This window comes from Daphnia pulex, chromosome 3 (assembly GCF_021134715.1).
Source record: "Daphnia pulex isolate KAP4 chromosome 3, ASM2113471v1".
In the NCBI taxonomy this organism is placed as follows: domain Eukaryota; kingdom Metazoa; phylum Arthropoda; class Branchiopoda; order Diplostraca; family Daphniidae; genus Daphnia; species Daphnia pulex.
The window spans coordinates 78,357-91,084 of NC_060019.1; positions in this window are offsets into that span (position 1 = coordinate 78,357).

The following is a 12,728-nucleotide window of genomic DNA, read 5'->3' on the forward strand; positions in this document are numbered from 1 at the left end:
TCAACCATATGGTTTCTTGTTCAGTTTTACATTTAGAATCGAATAACGTTTGTCTGGTGTCGCTGCGATAAGCCGTTCTCGAGATATTCGCTTTCCAAATTACAGGACTTCCTTGGGGCTCACTTGGTAAAAAAATCCAGAGGTTAGGTTAGGTTACATCAACTTCTTCCGATTTTGACGAAAAAGACATAAAAGACGTTTTTTGACACGAGGAACTCGAATTTCGCAATATAAAACTCGTACGGCCACTTGGTATCCCTCAAAACTCGATTCAAACACTTGAAAGTCAAAATTTTCACAAGTACCATCACTGAAAGTGGATGACTGATCAACCATATGGTTTCTTGTTCAGTTTTACATTTAGAATCGAATAACGTTTGTCTGGTGTCGCTGCGATTAGCCGTTCTCGAGATATTCGCTTTCCAAATTTCAGGACTTCCTTGGGGCTCACTTGGTAAAAAAATCCAGAGGTTAGGTTAGGTTACATCAACTTCTTCCGATTTTGACGAAAAAGACATAAAAGACGTGTTTTGACACGAGGAACTCGAATTTCGCAATATAAAACTCGTACGGCCACTTGGTATCCCTCAAAACTCGATTCAAACACTTGAAAGTCAAAATTTTCACAAGTACCATCACTGAAAGTGGATGACTGATCAACCATATGGTTTCTTGTTCAGTTTTTCATTTAGAATCGAATAACGTTTGTCTGGTGTCGCTGCGATTAGCCGTTCTCGAGATATTCTTTTTCCAAATTTCAGGACTTCCTTGGGGCTCACTTGGTAAAAAAATCCAGAGGTTAGGTTAGGTTACATCAACTTCTTCCGATTTTGACGAAAAAGACATAAAAGACGTGTTTTGACACGAGGAACTCGAATTTCGCAATATAAAACTCGTACGGCCACTTGGTATCCCTCAAAACTCGATTCAAACACTTAAAAGTCAAAATTTTCACAGGTACCATCACTGAAAGTGGATGACTGATCAACCATATGGTTTCTTGTTCAGTTTTCCATTTAGAATCGAATAACGTTTGTCTGGTGTCGCTGCGATTAGCCGTTCTCTAGATATTCGCTTTCCAAATTTCAGGACTTCCTTGGGGCTCACTTGGTAAAAAAATCCAGAGGTTAGGTTAGGTTACATCAACTTCTTCCGATTTTGACGAAAAAGACATAAAAGACGTGTTTTGACACGAGGAACTCGAATTTCGCAATATAAAACTCGTACGGCCACTTGGTATCCCTCAAAACTCGATTCAAACACTTGAAAGTCAAAATTTTCACAGGTACCATCACTGAAAGTGGATGACTGATCAACCATATGGTTTCTTGTTCAGTTTTCCATTTAGAATCGAATAACGTTTGTCTGGTGTCGCTGCGATTAGCCGTTCTCTAGATATTCGCTTTCCAAATTTCAGGACTTCCTTGGGGCTCACTTGGTAAAAAAATCCAGAGGTTAGGTTAGGTTACATCAACTTCTTCCGATTTTGACGAAAAAGTCATAAAAGACGTGTTTTGACACGAGGAACTCGAATTTCGCAATATAAAACTCGTACGGCCACTTGGTATCCCTCAAAACTCGATTCAAACACTTGAAAGTCAAAATTTTCACAGGTACCATCACTGAAAGTGGATGACTGATCAACCATATGGTTTCTTGTTCAGTTTTCCATTTAGAATCGAATAACGTTTGTCTGGTGTCGCTGCGATTAGCCGTTCTCTAGATATTCGCTTTCCAAATTTCAGGACTTCCTTGGGGCTCACTTGGTAAAAAAATCCAGAAGTTAGGTTAGGTTACATCAACTTCTTCCGATTTTGACGAAAAAGACATAAAAGACGTGTTTTGACAAGAGGAACTCGAATTTCGCAATATAAAACTCGTACGGCCACTTGGTATCCCTCAAAACTCGATTCAAACACTTGAAAGTCAAAATTTTCACAAGTACCATCACTGAAAGTGGATGACTGATCAACCATATGGTTTCTTGTTCAGTTTTTCATTTAGAATCGAATAACGTTTGTCTGGTGTCGCTGCGATTAGCCGTTCTCGAGATATTCGCTTTCCAAATTTCAGGACTTCCTTGGGGCTCACTTGGTAAAAAAATCCAGAGGTTAGGTTAGGTTACATCAACTTCTTCCGATTTTGACGAAAAAGACATAAAAGACGTGTTTTGACACGAGGAACTCGAATTTCGCAATATAAAACTCGTACGGCCACTTGGTATCCCTCAAAACTCGATTCAAACACTTGAAAGTCAAAATTTTCACAAGTACCATCACTGAAAGTGGATGACTGATCAACCATATGGTTTCTTGTTCAGTTTTACATTTAGAATCGAATAACGTTTGTCTGGTGTCGCTGCGATAAGCCGTTCTCGAGATATTCGCTTTCCAAATTACAGGACTTCCTTGGGGCTCACTTGGTAAAAAAATCCAGAGGTTAGGTTAGGTTACATCAACTTCTTCCGATTTTGACGAAAAAGACATAAAAGACGTGTTTTGACACGAGGAACTCGAATTTCGCAATATAAAACTCGTACGGCCACTTGGTATCCCTCAAAACTCGATTCAAACACTTGAAAGTCAAAATTTTCACAAGTACCATCACTGAAAGTGGATGACTGATCAACCATATGGTTTCTTGTTCAGTTTTACATTTAGAATCGAATAACGTTTGTCTGGTGTCGCTGCGATTAGCCGTTCTCGAGATATTCGCTTTCCAAATTTCAGGACTTCCTTGGGGCTCACTTGGTAAAAAAATCCAGAGGTTAGGTTAGGTTACATCAACTTCTTCCGATTTTGACGAAAAAGACATAAAAGACGTGTTTTGACACGAGGAACTCGAATTTCGCAATATAAAACTCGTACGGCCACTTGGTATCCCTCAAAACTCGATTCAAACACTTGAAAGTCAAAATTTTCACAAGTACCATCACTGAAAGTGGATGACTGATCAACCATATGGTTTCTTGTTTAGTTTTTCATTTAGAATCGAATAACGTTTGTCTGGTGTCGCTGCGATTAGCCGTTCTCGAGATATTCGCTTTCCAAATTTCAGGACTTCCTTGGGGCTCACTTGGTAAAAAAATCCAGAGGTTAGGTTAGGTTACATCAACTTCTTCCGATTTTGACGAAAAAGACATAAAAGACGTGTTTTGACACGAGGAACTCGAATTTCGCAATATAAAACTCGTGCGGCCACTTGGTATCCCTCAAAACTCGATTCAAATACTTGAAAGTCAAAATTTTCACAAGTACCATCACTGAAAGTGGATGACTGATCAACCATACGGTTTCTTGTTCAGTTTTTCATTTAGAATCGAATAACGTTTGTCTGGTGTCGCTGCGATAAGCCGTTCTCGAGATAACAATACTTAGAAAAACTCCTTCTACGAGCTCAGAAACATGCAATCTAGGGTATATTCTTGATCAGCATTTCACGCTGAACACGATGCGATCAAAATAAAATTTAGTTCCAAAACTTGCCACCAGGTGGCTTTGATTTCAATACTTAGAAAAAGGCACTTCTACTGCTCAGAACCATGTGAAACAAACATATTCTTGAACAGAATTTCACGCTGAGCACGATGCGATCAAAATAAAATTTAGTTCCAAAACTTGCCACCAGGTGGCGCTGATTTCAATACTTAGAAAAAGGCACTTCTACTGCTCAGGACCATGTGAAACAAACATCTTCTTGATCAGAATTTCACGCTGAGCACGATGCGATCAAAATAAAATTTAGTTCCAAAACTTGCCACCAGGTGGCGCTGATAGTTCCAAAACTTGCCACCAGGTGGCGCTGATTTCAACACTTAGAAAAAGGCACTTCTACTGCTCAGAACCATGTGAAACAAACATATTCTTGATCAGAATTTCACGCTGAGCACGATGCGATCAAAATAAAATTTAGTTCCAAAACTTGCCACCAGGTGGCGCTGATAGTTCCAAGACTTGCCACCAGGTGGCGCTGATTTCAACACTTAGAAAAAGGCACTTCTACTGCTCAGAACCATGTGAAACAAACATATTCTTGATCAGAATTTCACGCTGAGCACGATGCGATCAAAATAAAATTTAGTTCCAAAACTTGCCACCAGGTGGCGCTGATTTCAATACTAAAAAAAGGCACTTCTACTGCTCAGAACCATGTGAAACAAACATATACTTGATCAGAATTTCACGCTGAGCACGATGCGATCAAAGTAAAATTTAGTTCCAAAACTTGCCACCAGGTGGCGCTGACTTCAATACTTAGAAAAAGGCACTTCTACTGCTCAGAACCATTTGAAACAAACATATTCTTGATCAGAATTTTACGCTGAGCACGATGCGATCAAAATAAAATTTAGTTCCAAAACTTGCCACCAGGTGGCGCTGATAGTTCCAAAACTTGCCACCAGGTGGCGCTGATTTCAACACTTAGAAAAAGGCACTTCTACTGCTCAGAACCATGTGAAACAAACATATTCTTGTACAGAATTTCACGCTGAGCACGATGCGATCAAAATAAAATTTAGTTCCAAAACTTGCCACCAGGTGGCGCTGATAGTTCCAAAACTTGCCACCAGGTGGCGCTGATAGTTCCAAAACTTGCCACCAGGTGGCGCTGATTTCAATACTTAGAAAAAGGCACTTCTACTGCTCAGAACCATTTGAAACAAACATATTCTTGATCAGAATTTTACGCTGAGCACGATGCGATCAAAATAAAATTTAGTTCCAAAACTTGCCACCAGGTGGCGCTGATAGTTCCAAAACTTGCCACCAGGTGGCGCTGATTTCAACACTTAGAAAAAGGCACTTCTACTGCTCAGAACCATGTGAAACAAACATATTCTTGTACAGAATTTCACGCTGAGCACGATGCGATCAAAATAAAATTTAGTTCCAAAACTTGCCACCAGGTGGCGCTGATTTCAATACTTAGAAAAAGGCACTTCTACTGCTCAGAACCATTTGAAACAAACATATTCTTGATCAGAATTTTACGCTGAGCACGATGCGATCAAAATAAAATTTAGTTCCAAAACTTGCCACCAGGTGGCGCTGATAGTTCCAAAACTTGCCACCAGGTGGCGCTGATAGTTCCAAAACTTGCCACCAGGTGGCGCTGATTTCAATACTTAGAAAAAGGCACTTCTACTGCTCAGAACCATGTGAAACAAACATATTCTTGATCAGAATTTCACGCTGAGCACGATGCGATCAAAATAAAATTTAGTTCCAAAACTTGCCACCAGGTGGCGCTGATAGTTCCAAAACTTGCCACCAGGTGGCGCTGATTTCAACACTTAGAAAAAGGCACTTCTACTGCTCAGAACCATGTGAAACAAACATATTCTTGATCAGAATTTCACGCTGAGCACGATGCGATCAAAATAAAATTTAGTTCCAAAACTTGCCACCAGGTGGCGCTGATTTCAATACTTAGAAAAAGGCACTTCTACTGCTCAGAACCATGTGAAACAAACATATTCTTGATCAGAATTTCACGCTGAGCACGATGCGATCAAAATAAAATTTAGTTCCAAAACTTGCCACCAGGTGGCGCTAATTTCAACACTTAGAAAAAGGCACTTCTACTGCTCAGAACCATGTGAAACAAACATATTCTTGATCAGAATTTTACGCTGAGCACGATGCGATCAAAATAAAATTTAGTTCCAAAACTTGCCACCAGGTGGCGCTGATAGTTCCAAAACTTGCCACCAGGTGGCGCTGATAGTTCCAAAACTTGCCACCAGGTGGCGCTGATTTCAATACTTAGAAAAAGGCACTTCTACTGCTCAGAACCATGTGAAACAAACATATTCTTGATCAGAATTTCACGCTGAGCACGATGCGATCAAAATAAAATTTAGTTCCAAAACTTGCCACCAGGTGGCGCTGATAGTTCCAAAACTTGCCACCAGGTGGCGCTGATTTCAACACTTAGAAAAAGGCACTTCTACTGCTCAGAACCATGTGAAACAAACATATTCTTGATCAGAATTTCACGCTGAGCACGATGCGATCAAAATAAAATTTAGTTCCAAAACTTGCCACCAGGTGGCGCTGATTTCAATACTTAGAAAAAGGCACTTCTACTGCTCAGAACCATGTGAAACAAACATATTCTTGATCAGAATTTCACGCTGAGCACGATGCGATCAAAATAAAATTTAGTTCCAAAACTTGCCACCAGGTGGCGCTAATTTCAACACTTAGAAAAAGGCACTTCTACTGCTCAGAACCATGTGAAACAAACATATTCTTGATCAGAATTTCACGCTGAGCACGATGCGATCAAAATAAAATTTAGTTCCAAAACTTGCCACCAGGTGGCGCTGATAGTTCCAAAACTTGCCACCAGGTGGCGCTGATAGTTCCAAAACTTGCCACCAGGTGGCGCTGATTTCAACACTTAGAAAAAGGCACTTCTACTGCTCAGAACCATGTGAAACAAACATATTCTTGATCAGAATTTCACGCTGAGCACGATGCGATCAAAATAAAATTTAGTTCCAAAACTTGCCACCAGGTGGCGCTGATTTCAATACTTAGAAAAAGGCACTTCTACTTCTCAGAACCATTTGAAACAAACATATTCTTGATCAGAATTTCACGCTGAGCACGATGCGATCAAAATAAAATTTAGTTCCAAAACTTGCCACCAGGTGGCGCTGATAGTTCCAAAACTTGCCACCAGGTGGCGCTGATTTCAACACTTAGAAAAAGGCACTTCTACTGCTCAGAACCATGTGAAACAAACATATTCTTGATCAGAATTTCACGCTGAGCACGATGCGATCAAAATAAAATTTAGTTCCAAAACTTGCCACCAGGTGGCGCTGATAGTTCCAAGACTTGCCACCAGGTGGCGCTGATTTCAACACTTAGAAAAAGGCACTTCTACTGCTCAGAACCATGTGAAACAAACATATTCTTGAACAGAATTTCACGCTGAGCACGATGCGATCAAAATAAAATTTAGTTCCAAAACTTGCCACCAGGTGGCGCTGATTTCAATACTTAGAAAAAGGCACTTCTACTGCTCAGAACCATTTGAAACAAACATATTCTTGATCAGAATTTCACGCTGAGCACGATGCGATCAAAATAAAATTTAGTTCCAAAACTTGCCACCAGGTGGCGCTGATAGTTCCATAACTTGCCACCAGGTGGCGCTGATAGTTCCAAAACTTGCCACCAGGTGGCGCTGATTTCAATACTTAGAAAAAGGCACTTCAACTGCTCAGAATCATGTGAAACAAACATATTCTTGATCAGAATTTCACGCTGAGCACGATGCGATCATAATAAAATTTAGTTCCAAAACTTGCCACCAGGTGGCGCTAATTTCAACACTTAGAAAAAGGCACTTCTACTGCTCAGAACCATGTGAAACAAACATATTCTTGTACAGAATTTCACGCTGAGCACGATGCGATCAAAATAAAATTTAGTTCCAAAACTTGCCACCAGGTGGCGCTGATTTCAATACTTAGAAAAAGGCACTTCTACTGCTCAGAACCATTTGAAACAAACATATTCTTGATCAGAATTTTACGCTGAGCACGATGCGATCAAAATAAAATTTAGTTCCAAAACTTGCCACCAGGTAGCGCTGATAGTTCCAAAACTTGCCACAAGGTGGCGCTGATAGTTCCAAAACTTGCCACCAGGTGGCGCTGATTTCAATACTTAGAAAAAGGCACTTCTACTGCTCAGAACCATGTGAAACAAACATATTCTTGATCAGAATTTCACGCTGAGCACGATGCGATCAAAATAAAATTTAGTTCCAAAACTTGCCACCAGGTGGCGCTGATAGTTCCAAAACTTGCCACCAGGTGGCGCTGATTTCAACACTTAGAAAAAGGCACTTCTACTGCTCAGAACCATGTGAAACAAACATATTCTTGATCAGAATTTCACGCTGAGCACGATGCGATCATAATAAAATTTAGTTCCAAAACTTGCCACCAGGTGGCGCTGATAGTTCCAAAACTTGCCACCAGGTGGCGCTGATTTCAACACTTAGAAAAAGGCACTTCTACTGCTCAGAACCATGTGAAACAAACATATTCTTGATCAGAATTTCACGCTGAGCACGATGCGATCAAAATAAAATTTAGTTCCAAAACTTGCCACCAGGTGGCGCTGATTTCAACACTTAGAAAAAAGCACTTCTACTGCTCAGAACCATGTGAAACAAACATATTCTTGATCAGAATTTCACGCTGAGCACGATGCGATCAAAATAAAATTTAGTTCCAAAACTTGCCACCAGGTGGCGCTGATTTCAATACTTAGAAAAAGGCACTTCTACTGCTCAGAACCATTTGAAACAAACATATTCTTGATCAGAATTTTACGCTGAGCACGATGCGATCAAAATAAAATTTAGTTCCAAAACTTGCCACCAGGTGGCGCTGATAGTTCCAAAACTTGCCACCAGGTGGCGCTGATTTCAACACTTAGAAAAAGGCACTTCTACTGCTCAGAACCATGTGAAACAAACATATTCTTGATCAGAATTTCACGCTGAGCACGATGCGATCAAAATAAAATTTAGTTCCAAAACTTGCCACCAGGTGGCGCTGATTTCAATACTTAGAAAAAGGCACTTCTACTGCTCAGAACCATGTGAAACAAACATATTCTTGAACAGAATTTCACGCTGAGCACGATGCGATCAAAATAAAATTTAGTTCCAAAACTTGCCACCAGGTGGCGCTGATTTCAATACTTAGAAAAAGGCACTTCTACTGCTCAGAACCATTTGAAACAAACATATTCTTGATCAGAATTTCACGCTGAGCACGATGCGATCAAAATAAAATTTAGTTCCAAAACTTGCCACCAGGTGGCGCTGATTTCAACACTTAGAAAAAGGCACTTCTACTGCTCAGAACCATGTGAAACAAACATATTCTTGAACAGAATTTCACGCTGAGCACGATGCGATCAAAATAAAATTTAGTTCCAAAACTTGCCACCAGGTGGCGCTGATTTCAATACTTAGAAAAAGGCACTTCTACTGCTCAGAACCATTTGAAACAAACATATTCTTGATCAGAATTTTACGCTGAGCACGATGCGATCAAAATGAAATTTAGTTCCAAAACTTGCCACCAGGTGGCGCTGATTTCAATACTTAGAAAAAGGCACTTCTACTGCTCAGAACCATTTGAAACAAACATATTCTTGATCAGAATTTCACGCTGAGCACGATGCGATCAAAATAAAATTTAGTTCCAAAACTTGCCACCAGGTGGCGCTGATAGTTCCAAAACTTGCCACCAGGTGGCGCTGATTTCAACACTTAGAAAAAGGCACTTCTACTGCTCAGAACCATGTGAAACAAACATATTCTTGATCAGAATTTCACGCTGAGCACGATGCGATCAAAATAAAATTTAGTTCCAAAACTTGCCACCAGGTGGCGCTGATTTCAATACTTAGAAAAAGGCACTTCTACTGCTCAGAACCATTTGAAACAAACATATTCTTGATCAGAATTTCACGCTGAGCACGATGCGATCAAAATAAAATTTAGTTCCAAAACTTGCCACCAGGTGGCGCTGATAGTTCCAAAACTTGCCACCAGGTGGCGCTGATTTCAACACTTAGAAAAAGGCACTTCTACTGCTCAGAACCATGTGAAACAAACATATTCTTGATCAGAATTTCACGCTGAGCACGATGCGATCAAAATAAAATTTAGTTCCAAAACTTGCCACCAGGTGGCGCTGATTTCAATACTTAGAAAAAGGCACTTCTACTGCTCAGAACCATGTGAAACAAACATATTCTTGAACAGAATTTCACGCTGAGCACGATGCGATCAAAATAAAATTTAGTTCCAAAACTTGCCACCAGGTGGCGCTGATTTCAATACTTAGAAAAAGGCACTTCTACTGCTCAGAACCATTTGAAACAAACATATTCTTGATCAGAATTTCACGCTGAGCACGATGCGATCAAAATAAAATTTAGTTCCAAAACTTGCCACCAGGTGGCGCTGATTTCAACACTTAGAAAAAGGCACTTCTACTGCTCAGAACCATGTGAAACAAACATATTCTTGAACAGAATTTCACGCTGAGCACGATGCGATCAAAATAAAATTTAGTTCCAAAACTTGCCACCAGGTGGCGCTGATTTCAATACTTAGAAAAAGGCACTTCTACTGCTCAGAACCATTTGAAACAAACATATTCTTGATCAGAATTTTACGCTGAGCACGATGCGATCAAAATGAAATTTAGTTCCAAAACTTGCCACCAGGTGGCGCTGATAGTTCCATAACTTGCCACCAGGTGGCGCTGATAGTTCCAAAACTTGCCACCAGGTGGCGCTGATTTCAATACTTAGAAAAAGGCACTTCAACTGCTCAGAATCATGTGAAACAAACATATTCTTGATCAGAATTTCACGCTGAGCACGATGCGATCATAATAAAATTTAGTTCCAAAACTTGCCACCAGGTGGCGCTAATTTCAACACTTAGAAAAAGGCACTTCTACTGCTCAGAACCATGTGAAACAAACATATTCTTGTACAGAATTTCACGCTGAGCACGATGCGATCAAAATAAAATTTAGTTCCAAAACTTGCCACCAGGTGGCGCTGATTTCAACACTTAGAAAAAGGCACTTCTACTGCTCAGAACCATGTGAAACAAACATATTCTTGATCAGAATTTCACGCTGAGCACGATGCGATCAAAATAAAATTTAGTTCCAAAACTTGCCACCAGGTGGCGCTGATAGTTCCAAGACTTGCCACCAGGTGGCGCTGATTTCAACACTTAGAAAAAGGCACTTCTACTGCTCAGAACCATGTGAAACAAACATATTCTTGAACAGAATTTCACGCTGAGCACGATGCGATCAAAATAAAATTTAGTTCCAAAACTTGCCACCAGGTGGCGCTGATTTCAATACTTAGAAAAAGGCACTTCTACTGCTCAGAACCATTTGAAACAAACATATTCTTGATCAGAATTTCACGCTGAGCACGATGCGATCAAAATAAAATTTAGTTCCAAAACTTGCCACCAGGTGGCGCTGATAGTTCCATAACTTGCCACCAGGTGGCGCTGATAGTTCCAAAACTTGCCACCAGGTGGCGCTGATTTCAATACTTAGAAAAAGGCACTTCAACTGCTCAGAATCATGTGAAACAAACATATTCTTGATCAGAATTTCACGCTGAGCACGATGCGATCATAATAAAATTTAGTTCCAAAACTTGCCACCAGGTGGCGCTAATTTCAACACTTAGAAAAAGGCACTTCTACTGCTCAGAACCATGTGAAACAAACATATTCTTGTACAGAATTTCACGCTGAGCACGATGCGATCAAAATAAAATTTAGTTCCAAAACTTGCCACCAGGTGGCGCTGATTTCAATACTTAGAAAAAGGCACTTCTACTGCTCAGAACCATTTGAAACAAACATATTCTTGATCAGAATTTTACGCTGAGCACGATGCGATCAAAATAAAATTTAGTTCCAAAACTTGCCACCAGGTAGCGCTGATAGTTCCAAAACTTGCCACCAGGTGGCGCTGATAGTTCCAAAACTTGCCACCAGGTGGCGCTGATTTCAATACTTAGAAAAAGGCACTTCTACTGCTCAGAACCATGTGAAACAAACATATTCTTGATCAGAATTTCACGCTGAGCACGATGCGATCAAAATAAAATTTAGTTCCAAAACTTGCCACCAGGTGGCGCTGATAGTTCCAAAACTTGCCACCAGGTGGCGCTGATTTCAACACTTAGAAAAAGGCACTTCTACTGCTCAGAACCATGTGAAACAAACATATTCTTGATCAGAATTTTACGCTGAGCACGATGCGATCAAAATAAAATTTAGTTCCAAAACTTGCCACCAGGTGGCGCTGATAGTTCCAAAACTTGCCACCAGGTGGCGCTGATTTCAACACTTAGAAAAAGGCACTTCTACTGCTCAGAACCATGTGAAACAAACATATTCTTGATCAGAATTTCACGCTGAGCACGATGCGATCAAAATAAAATTTAGTTCCAAAACTTGCCACCAGGTGGCGCTGATTTCAATACTTAGAAAAAGGCACTTCTACTGCTCAGAACCATGTGAAACAAACATATTCTTGAACAGAATTTCACGCTGAGCACGATGCGATCAAAATAAAATTTAGTTCCAAAACTTGCCACCAGGTGGCGCTGATTTCAATACTTAGAAAAAGGCACTTCTACTGCTCAGAACCATTTGAAACAAACATATTCTTGATCAGAATTTCACGCTGAGCACGATGCGATCAAAATAAAATTTAGTTCCAAAACTTGCCACCAGGTGGCGCTGATTTCAACACTTAGAAAAAGGCACTTCTACTGCTCAGAACCATGTGAAACAAACATATTCTTGAACAGAATTTCACGCTGAGCACGATGCGATCAAAATAAAATTTAGTTCCAAAACTTGCCACCAGGTGGCGCTGATTTCAATACTTAGAAAAAGGCACTTCTACTGCTCAGAACCATTTGAAACAAACATATTCTTGATCAGAATTTTACGCTGAGCACGATGCGATCAAAATGAAATTTAGTTCCAAAACTTGCCACCAGGTGGCGCTGATAGTTCCATAACTTGCCACCAGGTGGCGCTGATAGTTCCAAAACTTGCCACCAGGTGGCGCTGATTTCAATACTTAGAAAAAGGCACTTCAACTGCTCAGAATCATGTGAAACAAA